Raw genomic sequence first — 17019 nt, 5'->3', positions numbered from 1 at the left:
ACTGAAGGCGGATGAGGGGCTTTAACCAAAAAGCTGAGAGCACGGCGTAGCCCCTAAAGGCTTCATGCCGTCAGTGGGCCGGACGAGAGGCTCAGGGCAGCCCCCTCCCCCGCCCACTGCCCTCCCCCCCACCCGCCCTCCCCGCGCACCCCCACCCCTCCCCGACCCAGGGCGAAACTGACAAGCAGCAAGCTCAGGGTCGCACCCAATCACACGCCTCTGGGGCAGCCCCGAGCCCGCCCCCCTCTCTGCCGGTGTGCCCAGGAATCAGGACTTCTGCAAGCCCAGCCCACCGGCCACCACCACCCCCATCTCGCCTGGCCTCTCCTCTCCCCTCTCCCGGCACCCCCCCCCCCCCCACAAGCCCCTGGATAGAAACCCAAGGGAGTTCTGCAGGACGCCTGGCTTGCACTTCTAGCACTTTGGGAATGAAAGGGATCCCTAGAGGTCCCGGGAAGCACACACACACGGAGTTTGTCCAGGAGCTGTGGCTGGGTTTCAATGAGAACAGCTACTGGTCTACTGGCATCATCCGTCTGTCTGCAGGCCTCCGTCTGTCCGAAGGGATGGGCGGAGCCACTACGCTGCAGGAGTCCCCGACTGGCCGCTAGGCCGGGGTAACCTTACCCAGCTGCGAAAATGGGACCTGCAGACTCAGGGTATAGGGCCTTCCCCGAAAAAAAAAAAATCATGTCTTATTATTCTTTAATCCTCCATTCAGAAAGGATTGAAGGCGACATGAAAGGGACCCAGGAGCTTGTAGGAAAACTCTCATTGGAGAGACAACACTGGTAGATTTCCCTCTTCAAACTTTAAACTCAGTACCAGGTAACATTCGGGAAGTTGGCATCATAAAGAGTTGAAGCATACTCCGAGAGAGGAGGACCAAGATATTTATGAGAGCTGACATTAAGGGGTGAGTGCTTTAGTGTTTCCAGCTGATAATGCCTGATCCATGATGCAAGCAAGCCAAAGGGGCACAGGAAAGAGAAAAGGAAAGCAAATAACGGGAATCTTCACCCCTGCCCCCAAATGGCTGGGCTTGAAGTTTCTCCTAGGGGTCTGGTCCTTCCCTTGTGGGGGAACTAGAAAGAAAAATCATGATCACAGTAAACGTAGCATCTGCTTCGTCCATCCTCCAGGTAATCTTGAAACCTGGAATTGAGATTGTCCCCTACATCTAAATGAGCCCATTCGATTGAGATCCACAGCTTATTTCTTGCAAACTTTGAAAGGAATGTCCCACAGCGGACAGCAATCAGAGGTGTCTAACAGGGTGCTGACATACATTAACCACTCCATAAAGACGTACTGAGTCAACAAACACCTTTGTCTGTTAACAGAAGAAACTAGAAGCCTTGTCTGGAGCAACCTTTGAGTTTTTAAGACATTTGAATGCTTGAGAGGTTTCTTCAATTCAGTTTACCAAATACATATGACCAATTAGGATCACAAATATCAATTGATCATCAGCATATGGTCCATTTGATTATTCAAAGCCATTCTTATGGCTTAAGAGTTGAGAAGAGGGCAATGTAGGGATTGAAAACCAAGATGGAATTCCTGAACAACTGGAAGAAAAACACTTTAAAATGGAAGAGCACCTGGAGTTATCTTCTATATGAAAGTCTTGCTCTGTGATCAGGAACCATGCCCACACAAGTTTATCTAGATCACTCATTTCTAATTCAGTTAGCACAATAACTGAGATGTTTTGTATCAACTTCAGAGAAATATGGTCACCTTGCTTTTCAAATGAGAACCTCAAATTATTAATACCATTTCCAAAAATAATTTAATATGCTGCATTTGAACTTAGAATGTATAACTATACATTAACAACCCTGCACTGGAAATATAGATTAATTTACCATCTTTTGTATGCCTCAAAAATGTGCACAAAGAGAAAATCTGTATGTAGTTGCCAAACTTTTGGAACTTATCTTTTCTAATCTTTTGTATCTGTGGCAAATCAATGTCTAGTTCTTCTCTTAAAGATAAAGCAGCAAAAGGACCTGCAAATGCAGCAGTGATACTCATTAGACACTGGGATGAAAATGAACTTTACAACTTATGGGGGAGGAAGGAAAAAACAAAACAAAACAAAACCAAAAAGGGAGCGAAGAAGGGACACTGTTCAAAAAGAAATTTACTAATTACCTAACTTATGTAACTGTAACCCCTCTGTACATCACATTTACAATAACAATGAAAAAACAAAGCAGTGAATTTGAAAAATACCTATGTGTGAGGTTGTGAGAATCTTAATTCAGTAGCTAGGGATAGTTACAGCGCTGGCCTCAGTTGTAGAGATGAGACTCCTAATTGTTTCTCTATAGCTCCCCTATGTACCAAAACCTCCATGCTTGGATACAGATAAGAAATGATGCACTCCCGGTAGCAGACTCTACCTCCTGGTTACATCTCAGACTTTCTCAGTGCTTGTGAAAGGGTCCTTTCAGGCAAAGCACCTCGGGTGAATAGAGTTATTACTACCTTATACTCTCTGTACTCTGTGGTCGAAATTCCTCTGGCCATTGCCCAACTAGGCATAAGCTGTGTCTGAGTTAATGCCTGTGGAAGGAAACATAGGAGATTCATGGTAAGGTATAATTATGTCTAACTTGGAGTCTGTAACAAACGGCCAAATCTAGAGTCTCCCAGAAACAGACAAACCCAATAACAAAGATGGCAGAGGAAAACCAGCAAAGAACTACATCCACTGTCTTCAGCTTCTCACTGGGGAACGAGCCAATGGGTTTGTTTCCGGGGTCACCATTCAGCCAGTTTTTGCTAATTTTGTACACATAGGTTTAAAGTGTAATAGAATGTGACAAGTCCCTCCATGCCATTTTCTTTAGAAGCTCAGTCATGTGCATTTTGTCACATTTAAAAATGTCAGAGGTGTTTATTCAACTTTAGAGAATTGGATGTTACAACACAAGTCTTATAAAATACAAGGGAGAGAAATCAAGAGAAAAGCGGTTTCCTTTGTATCAATATCTAAAATCAGCTATTTGTCTATATTGGCTTTCAGAGAAAACAAGATAACTTGGTAATAGACTGGGACATCAGAAAAAAGAAAACTTGAAAGTTCTAAACAATCTTCAGAGTTCATGGTGCCTGACTAAATATTGTTAAAATCACACAGGACCCCCTTAATTTCATAAATTTAGGTTTCAGGATGTTCAAGTTTAGTACTAATGTTTAAAATACATAGACTAAAATACCAATAGATATGGGAGTCATCCATGGCGGAGTGTGCCTAAGGCAACATTAAAAGATCAGAAGCAGAGACACCAATGCCATAATCTTTAAATTATCATAGGATCAATTAAGGGAAAGAAGAAGCTAATTAGGTAGTAAATGTTAGAAATGACACATTGTCTATTCAATCACTTAGGATTCATTTTTCCTATCATCCTTCTGTTTCATTTTGTTTGTAGATTTCGTCACTTGATAAAATGTTAAGTTGAATTTCTATTTCTTCCATAACACAGGAAGGAAACAGGACCTCAGGTGGTACACTGTCCATCACTCAATCTATTCAGCAATATACAACAATATAATTCAAATATAAAAGATATCTTACATAACAGGAAAGAGATACACCTCTGTCTTCTGTGATTCAAAGGGATGAGAAGTCTCAAATTCCAGATTGGTATATCTGAAGTGTAGATCACATGTAACATGTGGTAAATAACATTTAACGGAGGCAAAAGTACTATAGTATACCAGCATAAATATATATATATAATTATATATACCTGATATATATGCCTGTACCATATAATAAAAATCACTCATCCTTCCTATTTTGACTGATACATACTATCTATGTTTATACATGAGTAGATGGAAATTATTTCTCCACTTTACAGAATTATAATTATTACACCAATCAACTTAATAAATGAGAAATAATTGAAGAAGGGGACAACTTGATGCATGTCAGCCATGTTCAAATATTTGGAAAAAATTTCTTTTGAATGTGATCCTTATGGTACTGCATTTTATGGTTTGTCTGTCTTGCTATTTTCTTAAGTTAACTATTTTAAGGAAGGAATGACTAAGCCTTTTAATATTCATTTACACGTTTTTCTATTAATTGGATCATAAAAAGTCTCTTTTAAAGTGTAATTAGTCCCTCTTACCTCACAGATGAACCACTGAGTTGAAGAAAGTAGGAGTTGAGAGGAGCAGAGGTGTTTATTTGATCTACCTCACAAGAGCCCCACTGGACATTGTTCTATGACTTTACTATAATATCCAGAACATCAAAGAAACCCATATTTAACGAAATTTTCACAGTGCAACAGACAATGAAAAGTCATGCTTGTGAGATGTTAAATGAGCCAAGTGGAAGACAGTAAACCCACTTTTCTTTTCTTTTTTTCTTGTCTTTTTTTTCTTTTTTTTCATTTCTTTTTTGGGGGGAGAGAGGCTTGAACTCGGGGCCTGGAAGCTGTCTCTGAGCCTCTTTTTGCTCAAGGCTAGAGTTCTATCACTTGAGCCACAGAGCCACTTCCAGTTTCTGAGTAGTTAACTGGAGATAACAGTCTCACAGGGACTTTTCTGCTCAGGCTGGCATCGAACCTGGATCCTCAGATCTCAGCCTACTGAGTAGCTAGGATAACAGGTGTTAGCCACCAGTGCCCAGCCCATCTTTTTCTAAATGTTGAAAATCAAATCAAAATGAACTTACAATAACAAGGAGGCAGACTGTGCACTTTCATGTATATCACTCTTTAAAATATTTGGTTCACTCTGAGTGCAAGACACTGTTGGAGATACTTTTTCATAGTTCTTTAATCAAAGACAGAATGGAAGAAGACTGAATTGGATGATTCAGAGTAGAACTCATATATTGGATATATTTTGTAACTTTGTCAAGGTATCTCTTTTCCTCTTTTGGTATAGCTATGGCTTTTAATTCACCCTTGAGGCATTCTGCGAATATGTGTGACTTCCAATATATAACAAGCCTTTCATATTTTTTCTAAATAAATTTTATTATCTTTAAGTAGCATTTAACAAAGCACTTTATGAATACAACGTGTCACTCCGTTATCATTCTTGACCCCTTTTAATCTACCCCTTCCCTTGCTTTTCTTAACTTTGTTGTATATACTGTGAGTTCTTGATTGCCTTTTCCCCATTTCCCAGCTTCATTTGTCTACTCTTCTCCCTTGGTTTTCCCTCTCCGGCCACTCCTGCAAGAACTCATTTCCTGGTGTCTTTGTACATAATAGAATAGCACCAGCATCTCTACTGAAAGAGGCAAAGAAAGGAACATTAACTATTTAATGAACCACATTACCTAACAAAAGGGAATACCATAGAAAATCACCTAACAGTGATGTTTATATGAAATCAAGCTATCACTTGAGTGGCATTGTCTTGATTCATATTGGCCATCCCTAAAAAATTAATGCTGTTTAAGACAGGGCTTTTAACTTTTTAAAAGGTATTATTTATTCTTTAAATTTTAGGGGCTGGGAAGGTGGCTCAGTGGTAGAGCGCTTGCTTTGCATGCCTGAGGCCCTGGGTTCGATTCCTCAGCACCACATAAGCAAATAGAAAAAAAACTGAAGTGGCGCTGTGGCTCAAATGGTAGAGCGCTAGCCTTGAGCTGAAGAGCTGAGGGACAGTGCCCAGGCCCAGAGTTCAGGCCCCATGACCGGACCAAAAAACAAAAAATAAACAAAACAAAAATTTTAGTCATAACAAGCCAGGCTTTGTGTTTCTGTAATGCCAGATGTTCAGGAGGCAGAGAAATAAGAATCAATCCTGAGCTCAGAGGCAGTGTGTGTGTGTGTGTGTGTGTGTGTGTGTGTGTGTGTGTGTGTGTGTGTGTGTGTACTGCTTAATTCAGCCCCAACATTGAAAACATATTTACTCATAACAAGAAAACACATTAAATATTAATTCTAGTAGAAAAATGATAATATACAATTTTCCTTTTACAAAATTCCATAACATAAATAAAAAGTAACATGATGCCAAATACATCATTGCATTTTCTAAAATGACCAGATTCCTGTTTTCCGACTTTATCATTTCTTCCTAGGCTGATTCACACCAAGGTTATTTCACAGTATTCTAAACTTTTATTTCCAAGCAATCAGATGCAATTAGTCTGTGCTTCTGCCATTTGGACCAACTCATTTAATTCCAAAACCAAATGCACATACTCCAAAAATCTGAAGATTCATATAAACCAGATGAGTGAAGCCTATGTAATATTTTTGTTATTTTTACATAACAGTCTTATACATTCCAAGGCAAATGCCAAATATAAGATTTAAGGCTGGTGAATATAGTTAAATGATGAAATGGATCTGATTTTTAAAACATCTGCATTGAATAACTTCAACATAATTTGTTTTGCAGATTCCCAGTGTTTAATAACCCTTTATATTTTCTGCCAGCACTGGTATGGTCAAATTATTACACATTCAAATAGTGGACAAACAATAGATAATATTTCAAAAAGTGTTTACAATCAAATCTAAAAAGACTAGAAAACTTTTGGATAGAAAATTTTGAAAAGTAATCAATATTTAATCTGGAAACTGTTTTGTTTAAAAAATAAAATCTGCTTGTTACTGGAAGGATATCCTTTTTATTTGTAATATGCAGAGGGGTTTTTTTTTGTCTTTTTTGGTTAGTCTTCATAACATCTTCATGAGTTAGGAATGTGGCAATTTGAATAGTTTGATTTTCAGGTTGAATTCTGCAATATTTAATATTTAAATTAATATTCAAATTAGGAGTACACATCCCGATGGAATGGGTTGAAATATCTGTATTCTATATTCTTTGTAAACTATGCTGCTGCTGTGTGTGTGTGTGTGTGTGTGTGTGTGTGTGTGTGTGTGTGTGTGTGTGTGCATGTGTGTGCATGCACCAACACTAATACAGGGGCTTTAACTCCTGGCCTGGTACTGTCCCTAAGGCTTTTCCCTCAAGCCTGGTTCTCTACCACTGGAGCCACACCTCCTCATAATTTTTTGCTGGTTAATTGGAGGTAAAAATCTCACTGACTATGCCAGCCAGTCTGGCTTCGAATGACAATCCTCAGTTCTCAGCTCCCTGAATAGCTAAATTTGCAGGTGTGACCTACCCATGCCCAGCCTAATGATAAAATTCTTGTAATATCATTGGTGAATTATAGGTTAACTATTAACATGAATGCTATCTCAAGTATTATAAACTTATCTTAAGGAAAGAACCATGTTTAGAACCTGAACGTTAATTATGGATCTATTTAGAGAATTAAATCTTTGAATACATTTCTATTTAAAAAATCATCACATTTTTAAAAACTAATAATGATGAGTGGTTTTAAGTGCAGAACCAAGCTTTAATTTCACTCTATTCCAGGGCCGAAAATTCATCTTATAGATTTGGCAAAGTGAAAATTCCACCAAGGTTAACTTCAAGTGATTTTATACTTTCCAAGAAGAAAATGGAAAAAAATATTCCATGTGTCAGAAGTATATGCAATAAAAATTGCATTAATATTTTGTAAATGCCTAGTTCATCTTGAAAATCATGAGTATGATATGAAAAGCATTAAGTCAGATATTAAAACTTTAGTGAAACATATGTCAAGTCTTTAGAAACCATTCTTTTCTATTTGTACAAGTCATTCTGTGCTGTGTAAACTCCATTGTCTTGCTTTCCCCTGGATTGTGTTCCAGGTGATTTTCTTGACTTGGAACTTAACTGTCCCCCTTAATTGTGCTTGAAACAAAAAATACAGCCAATTAAAATTTGTTTCTTTATATTTCTTTTATATTTTAAAGTCTTGGTTCATTGAATCTTAGTTACTGTACTCTTCGAACTTGGGCCTGAATTGGAGCTTCTGGATGGGAAAAGCCACAGTCTGGAGCTTCTCTCAATCTAGACAGGAGAGAAACATCTGTGCTATCTGTGAAACTAGACTTATCAGACACAGACAATCAACACAAAGTCTGACACATGTTCAACAAAGTTTGTGAAAAAGTTTAATGAAATCAAGGCTCAAAACTTCAAAAGGACGAACTCTGTCAGTACAGGTCCTGTCGAATTCAGATGACTTCATTGCTGGAATATCATGAGCATACAGAATCTCCACAGTATTTGTCTAGGCTTAGAAGAACTTTGATTTTGACAACTGCTAGTCATTGCTTTCCGTAATCTCTATGACTTTTCTCTTGTTCATATCCAGTAATTCAGAAGCCGCACCTTCCTGAATACATTTTGATAAATGGCTAAGGATAAAGAGAAGAAAATATCAAAAGAATTCATATTCCAGCTTTTAACTTGCAAATAATCTAATGGTGCTTATGCTTATTTCAGGTTAATAAATTCATCTTTGAGTAACAACAAGATGGTGTCATTAGTTATGCCTAGTCATGTTTCTCATACGAATAGTAAATTCACAATTATTTGAATAGACCTTACAGCCTACTTGAATTTCAAAAATATTCTATTATTAGGTAAATTAATTATCTAGAGAAAAATCACTTCTTGTAAGAACTCTTGGTTTACAAGAAAATTTTACAAAATCTACATTAATACAGTCTTAACTATATTTTTTCTTTAATGAATAAAAATTAATAATGTGACAATCTGAAATATTTTAACCACATACAGACACATTTAAATGAATAAAATCAGTGCTTCTATGGGTTAAATAAATGCCTAAATGAAATATAGATAGATCGATAGATATATAGATAGACAAATAGAATTATGAAATTTCATGTTGGATATTATGTTTAGGAAAAAATGCATAGAAATACTTGTGTTACTTTGTTCCTAACAACAAAATAGAAATGAAAATTTTATTTTTTAAATAACTTTGTTTTTCTTTCTGTAACACACTATATTTTTTTTAACTGTGACAAATTTGGGACATATTTACTAAGAATAGTTTCCCAGCCTTCTTTTGCACATTATAGAGACATGTTTAATTCCATTATATATCACATAAACAACTAAATTATTTTCCTATGTCTTGTATTGCTCACTTCTCAAAATCTCAGGAGTTAAGATAAAGCTGACTGTTCTTTCAAGAAAAGTGGTCAGCATGGGTGGATATTGTACTTTTCAGAGGAAAATGTGCTGGAATTAGGAGACAGAAATGAGGAGACATTGCATAGAGACAGGAAAGAAAGCATGGTGGCAGCCTGTAGAAATGAGAGCTGCTAAAGTCAGGAAGAGTCTCCTGAGACAGTTTTAAGAAGTGCTACTTTACAGGACATAGCTAGCAAGATCAGTAGAAAGCCCACAGATTGGGAGAAAATCTTCACTAGCCAAACAACAGACAAGGGTCTTATATATAAAATATACCTGGAACTCAAAAAATTAAATCCCCCAACAACAAATCTTCAAAGAAACAACTGCCCGATAAATAAGTGGGCTAAAGACTTAAAGAGAAATTTCTCTGAAGAGGAAAGAAGGATGACCAATAGACACATGAAGAAATGCTCAACCTCTCTAGCCATAAAATAAATGCAAATCAAAACAACATTGAGATACCACCTCACCCCAATTAGGATGGTTATAATCCAAAACTCTAATAACAACAGATGCTGGAGGGGATGTGGACAGAAGGGAACCTTACTGCATTGTTGGTAGGAGTGTAAACTTGTTCAACCACTTTGGAAAGCAGTATGGAGGTTCCTCAAAAGACTCCACATAGAGCTCCCTTATGATCCAGCAATTCCACTTTTGGGCATTTACCCAAATGTTCACAAACAAGACCACACTAAAGCTACCAGCACGACTATGTTTATTGCAGCATTATTTACCATAACTAAGATATGGAACCAACCCAGATGTCCTTCAGTAGATGAATGGATCAAGAAAATGTGATATATATATATATATATATATATATATATATATATATATATCCGCATATAATGGAATTCTATTCCTCCATCAGAAAGAATGACATTGCCCCATTTGTTAGGAAATGGAAAAAGACTTGGAAAAATTATATTAAGTGAAGTAAGCCAGGCCCAAAGAAATATAGATCCCATGGTTTCCCTTATTTGCAATAACTAGTATATGTCTGAGTCAAGCAGAAAAGGTCAGATAAGTTGATGTTAGGGAAATGAACCCTAAGATATGTATTCAAATGTTTTGTTTTCTTTCATGCAATTGTTTCTAACACATTTATAAGATTATTTCTTTGTTGCTTTGTATGTCCCTCCCCACGGTATAACCCCTGCTTTCACTGTATCTGATGTTGTTATAATTTGTGGAGGGGAAGGGAAAAAACAAAATCTTTTCAATAGGGATACAGGGGGACCCATTGCAACAATGAGACTTACAAGTCATATGTCGAAAACGAACTTTACAACTTTGGTGGGGAGGGGGAGGGTTTGGTGGGGAGTGGGGGAAGGATGGTATGGGAAGGGGAAACAAAGGAGTAGGCTACAATGCTTGATAAGTAATGTACTCATTATCTTGCCCATGTAATTGTAACCCCTCCGTACAGTATTTTCACAATAAAAATAAAATAAAAAAAGAAGTGCTGCTTTACAATGAGTTTCCTCCTGCTTCAAGGAAATTATTTAGCTGCTGAATGATTTGGTCTTAACAGAACTTAGAGGATTTCTGGCTAAAAGTCTTTGAGAATACACTATAAAATACAAAAGCTAAGTAAGATATATGTGGATGGGGAGTAGGAAGCATTCAGCTAAATAAGTATTACCCACACCAATAGGAATTACAGATGAGAAAATGCTAGTACAAAAAAGCAAACACTGCTGGCACCAATGGCTTTACGCCTGTAATCCTAGCTACTCAGGAGGCTGAGATCTGAAGATTACAGTTCAAAGCCAGCCTGGGCAGGAAGGTCTGTAAGACTCTTATCTCCAATAAACCACCAGAAAACTGGAAGTGGCGCTGTGGCTCCAGTGGTAGAGCACTAGCCTTGAGCTGAAGAGCTCAGGACAGCCCGAGGCCCAGAGTTCAAGCCCCACACCAACAAAAACAAAAAACAAACAAACAAAAAAACCTCTTATCTAAGAGGTATTGCAAGGCAATTTACAATTTAGGAGCTTGCAACAACTTTGTGAAGACATTTCTCATGATTCTGGAAGTCTGTTACACTCAACAGGCAGTCCTGACATTCACTGCGATAGCAGATGGGTGTCACTCATGGAACCAGACCTTGGCTAGAGCTGATACTTACAACATGAACACATTCACATGTCTGGTGCTCCCATGGAAGTGGCTAGAAATTCCCCACACTGACTGGGCTCCTCGTTGCCCATGATTTTATGTCAAGAGAATAGAATCAGAAGCTGTAGACCTCTTATACACTTATCTAAGAATGGGTCCCAGTTCTCACCTCTGCAACATTCTTCATCTCCAAACCAATCGTAAGGCAAGCCCAGATTTGAAGAAACACACAAGTCCAACAGGAGTTAATGGTAACCATCACTAGAAGTGATTTAACCCAATCCACTCTCCGGCTACCTGTACAAACTATCTGAAACTGTCTTCCCCAAGTCTCATTCAGTGATGTCCTTTGTCTTGATGCACAGTAGCTGAGAATCTCAATGGGTTCTAGATGCAGATGGGATTTGAATACCCATCTCTTCCATGGTCTTGTGAACTAAAAAGACAAGTTACCTGTTCTACAAGACATTCTCATTCCAAAGAAACAAAGTACCAGTCCATGGATGTTTCAAAATTCAACCATGTACAAGTGGTCACTTTTTCCCAGAAGCTGGAAATATTTTTTCTTTAAAATCCAATTATGCTATCTGATGTCTGTTTGATATTGTTTTTGTTGTTCTTTTCCCTCCAATAATCTGTTACTCTCTGTAGCTCTTAGTTCAACTCTCTGGGCTATGTGTGTTCCTCATTAAATATGATTCTTTTTCCATAAGAAAGTCTGTATTTGCAGTTTCTTTGGAAAATTTTTTATTACTTCTTTTCACTTTTTTCACTTTTATTATTTTTTAATTAAGGAGTGATGGATTTGCTGAGACGTTTTTCTTAAAACCTTATAGAAATCCATGCTCATGTCTGCAATGCTAGTACTTGAAAAGTTGAGACAGAAGGATCTTAAATTCAGGGCCCAACCTGGACCACATAGCAAGGTTCTATTCCAAACAAACAAAATCACAAGAGAACAAAACTGCAAAGCAATGCAAAAGCAAAACACAATTCCTTGTGGATCTCCTCTGAATCTTATTTGGCATTCAAAGGCTCTATCCATAATTATTTCCAGGGTAAACTACCATCTAATAGAGGCTGTTCTGATATTGTACCAAGACTGTACCCTTAGGAAAATTCTTGGTTAGATAAGATTATATAAAGTGTACCTTAAGTGTTAACACAGTTTCCAGACAATTTTAGAATAACAGACATGATTTGCTCATCTCATTCTGACACCCACTTAATACTGGCAGCAACATCCATTTGAATTTTCAAAAGTTGTATCTTACATTGAAATGTTTCTTTTTTTTAGTATCTATGTTTTTTATTGTACAGAGGTGATGTACAGAGGGGCTACAGTTACATAAGACAATAAGTACCTTGTCACACTTGTTATCCTTTCCCTCATTTTTCTCCTATTTTCCCTCCTTCCACCCCCACCCTCAAGTTGTACAGCTCATTTCCAACATACTGTCTTGTGTATATTGCTGTTGCACCGGTTCCCCCTTGTCCTTTGCCTCACCATTCTGTTGTTCCCCTCTCTTCCATAATTCAAATAAATGTGTATACAATACCAGGGTACCAAAATCAAACACAGTGACAACAGGGGATCTATCATAGGGGGAAGAACATTAAGGAAAAAAGAACACCAAAAAATCACCTAGTACATTAAAAATAACAACAACAAAGGAAAACCTCTTGTGTTCATGTCTTGGAGTTCATCTCATTTAGCATCATCTTATATGGCCATATGTACATAGTTATTGAGGTATTCTGCTCATCTGCTAAGATTATCCTAGATGTATATTAATGATTGCAAATAAGGGAAATCATGGGACCTATGTTTCTTTGGGTCTGGCTTCCTTCACTTAATATGATTTTTTTTCCAAATCTTTCTATTTCCTTACAAATGGGGTGGTGCCATTCTTTCTGATGGAGGCATAGAATATGTATATATCTTTCTTTTCAAGAACAAATGGAAAAGCCTAGATATACTCAATGAGGATTTGGAAGTTGTACATCCCTTCCTCCTGGACCGTTTTATATGCATCTCTTGTATCTAGCTGTTTCTCTGTATGCTTTATAATGAATGAGTGAATGTCAGTTGAGCTCTGTGAGTCATTCACTCTTAATAAATTAACTGAACTCAAAGAAGGGGTTTCAGGAACCCCAGGTTTGTAAACAGTCAGAAGTTAATTCACAAACTATCCCATAAAACTGGTATTAGGAGGCCTGAGAATCAGAGTGCTCAGTAGATGAGATCTGATGTTATCTCCAGGCAGATAGCAGCAGAAGTGAGTTGCTTTGCTATCCTCTGGAGAACTGGTCATTCAGTTGATGTGCATGGGGAAAAGATCCTCATACTTGCTGCCCTACATGTTGTGTTGTTTAAGTAGAAAAGAAGTTTTGATCTGCCTAGCAGTGTCACCTGCTGTCCTTCCACTCCTCACCTTGCATCTTGAGGTCAGTGTCAAGTGTTTTAGTTTTTCTGACACACCATCTAGCTTCCAAGTCCAAATTAGAATATGGAGGAGTATGGTACACTGAGGCCTGCCCTGCTAAACCATTGAGAACCTATTTAAAGAATAACCAAAGCAAAACTGGTTTGGGGACTTGGCTCAAGTGATAGAGTACCTGCCTATCAGTCCAAAACTCAGTAATGCCAAGAAAAAGAGAAACATGCTTCTGTTATTTTCTGCTCTCTAAAATCTTCCAGATACAGAATTTTAGTGAGTTTCAAATCATTTCACAATCAAGTAACTACTAAATATGTTCTGAGATATGTAGAATATCATCAATTAAATAAGCTCAGTTGTAGATAGGGTTGAGGAGTGATGATTATAATTTATGATAACAAGGAAGTAGTTTCCACGTACCCTCTACTCTCATTTTTTAAATATAAAGGCAATTAAAGTGTAGTATCATATCTTTGATGTTTTTATATCAGCAGGTAAAGTAAAGATTTTCCAAAGCAATGAACAAATCTCCACCCCATGGATCTCACTGACTGTATTGTTCTTCCTTTAGATTTTTGGAGAAACAAAACACTAACACAATGGAGTAAAATATCTCATTAATAAATAATAAGTGCCGGTAGCTCATGATGTATGCAGTCTTAGCTACTAGAGAGGTTGTGATCTGCATATCAGGTTCAGAGCCAATTTAGACAGAAGAATTTGAGAAACTCTTATCTCCATTTAGTTGTTAAGAAAGAATGAACCAAAAAAGAACGAAAGAATGAATGAATGATGAACAGAAGGAAGGAAGAGAGAGAGAAAGAAAAGAAAGAAAGAAAGAAAGAAAGAAAGAGAGAGAGAGAGAGAGAGAGAGAGAGAAAGAAAGAAAGAAAGAAAGAAAGAAAGAAAGAAAGAAAGAAAGAAAGAAAGAAAGAAAGAAAAGAAAGAAGAAACTAACAAACAAAGAAAAGAAAGGAAAATGGAAGTGGTTGTGTGGCTCCAGTGAGCACCGACCCAACCATGAGTGAAAAATAAGTCGAACAAACATGCTAGGCTCTGAGTTCATACCTCAATATTATCTAAATGGGGGGAGGCATGGGGGAGTGAAGCAGGTGCTAATGGTTCATCCCAGCAATCCTAGATATTCAGTGGTTGTGATCTGAGGATCAGCCAGCCTGCCTGAGCAGGAAAATCCACAAGACTCTTATCTCCATTAACTGTCAAAAAACAGCAAATGGAGTGTGGTTCACGTGTACAATTCCATCCTTGAGCAAAAAAGCTAATGGACAACACTTAGGCCTTGAATTCAAGTCTCAGTACCAGCACACAAATTCATACACCAAATAAATAAAATAAAGAACCAAATAAGTGGAATCTTTATATTTATTTATTGCATGGAGAGCAAGAAATGTTTTTACTTTTTTTCCTTTCTCCTTACTTTATCATGTCATACTAAAATCCTTGATATAACATCCAAAGAGAGAAAGTAATAGGTAATTTTTGCTATTTAGTCTATTACAATGCTTTAATATATATTTAATATATCAAAGCTTTTAATATATGTTTTATTTTAAAATTCATAATGAGATAGATGCATGCATGTATCAGTGTACATCATTTATACACATATTATTAGATCAGATTCCATATATAGAAATACCTCCACAGCAGTCAATCCCTAATGGTTACCCCAGTTGTTACATTAACAAAGTTGGGCCATCATTTTTGCAAGCCAGCAATTCTTCATGCAACATATGATAAGACTAGTGGCTTGCATACTCATACGTATGTTGCTGAATTTCCTTTGCTTCGTGCAGGGGATTTCTTGATTATGGATACTACCTTGACAGGTCAACCACTCTATAATCTGTCTGAGGTTACTCAAGCAGGGAAGATCCTGAGGGATCGGATTTACCACAATGTAGCCGAATTAAGTCTCTTAGTGACTCTCTGAATAGGAGCTGTACAATATAATTAGCATTCTGCCAAGTACTGACTGCCTTATTTGGAAGGTGATGTTGTACAGAAGACTCAGCAGTGACCATACTTCTGATTGGATGCCATCCGTGGCAGTAATTTTATCTTCCTGGGTTAGAGGCCTTGTCTCTTGGGTCCACGCAGAGACTCTATTTCTGTCATCATAATGCTTTCATTATTGTCCTCACTCTGCCAGCCCTGGGAGAGCCAATTATAGATGATGGCCTTTGTCAATTGGCCAAGTCATTTTGTCTAATTAGACATCATTTTTTCATGGTGGATGCTCTCTTGTGTATATTAACATGAAATTCAGAGATTTTTAAACTGCATTCCAACCCCAATAGCTCCAGATTCTTTAAGTTGGGCTTTCCATGAAACTCTCATATAATGTTTCTGCCATTATTAATATTCTAATGCTGTAAAGACTTTGAGGTACAAAGTATATGGGACTAAATCTACTACTACTACTACAGAGATCCTTTCTGGCCTGGGCCTTATCTGAAGCTTGAAGCCTTTTATGGGCAGCCTACCAAGTGTTAACCTTCCTTCTTCATGGCAAAAACGATGAGATGTAATCAGTTATATAATATTTTGGAGGAGATTCCCAGGCAACTGGACCTCTAAAAGCTTTACTGTATATCTGCCTCCCATTCCTTACATTTTTATATGACATCCTCCGGTGTACATGTGCCTCATCAAAACCTTCAACATAGTTAACACCGTGCTATTGTCCTTCCATTTCATGTGATGCTATTAAGAGAGTGAGGCAGTATGACATTCTACAGAATGGCCAAGTGACACAGAATCCTTGGCTCCATCCTGACAGAAGGCAGAAGAGTTAATAAGACTTTGGTGATAAGCTATATATATATATATATATAGATAGATAGATAGATAGATAGATATAATTTTATATTCCCACTGAATTCACCATGATTTTTACCATTCTTACTGACAGAGGTGGAAAAAAATAGATTCATCAGATCACTGACTACAAGCCATGCACCTGATTTGCAGGTTGCAGCTGAGGCCATGTTAATGTACTGTATCAAAAATGCCATTTCTGGGGCTGGAGTTGTGGCTCATGTGATATAGCATTTGCCTAGTTAGCAAATATAAGACTCTGGGTTCAATGACCAGTACCATAAAAAAATTATCCATTGAACAAAGTGTAGCTGAAGCAGCAACTGCTCTAGTAGGTGTGATTGTAGCCTTCTCTAAGATCTACTTGCATCTTTTATCTTTAAGTGTAGCACAGAGTCTGTCAGCATGTAACCCTCAAATCTGTGAGGTACTGTTGCTTTTGCTTTGCAATCTCAAGTGAAAGGTTCCAGAGTTTGAATTATTTGGCATCCTCTGCATATGAAGGTATCATGTTTTTTGTTTGTTTTTTCTTCAATCAATGCCCTTATAA

Source organism: Dipodomys spectabilis, unplaced genomic scaffold (genome assembly GCF_019054845.1).
Source record: "Dipodomys spectabilis isolate Male_0828 unplaced genomic scaffold, ASM1905484v1 ptg000002l, whole genome shotgun sequence".
NCBI classification, from domain to species: Eukaryota; Metazoa; Chordata; class Mammalia; order Rodentia; family Heteromyidae; genus Dipodomys; species Dipodomys spectabilis.
The sequence above is the reverse complement of the archived record's forward strand: the minus strand, read 5'-3'. Positions refer to the sequence as shown.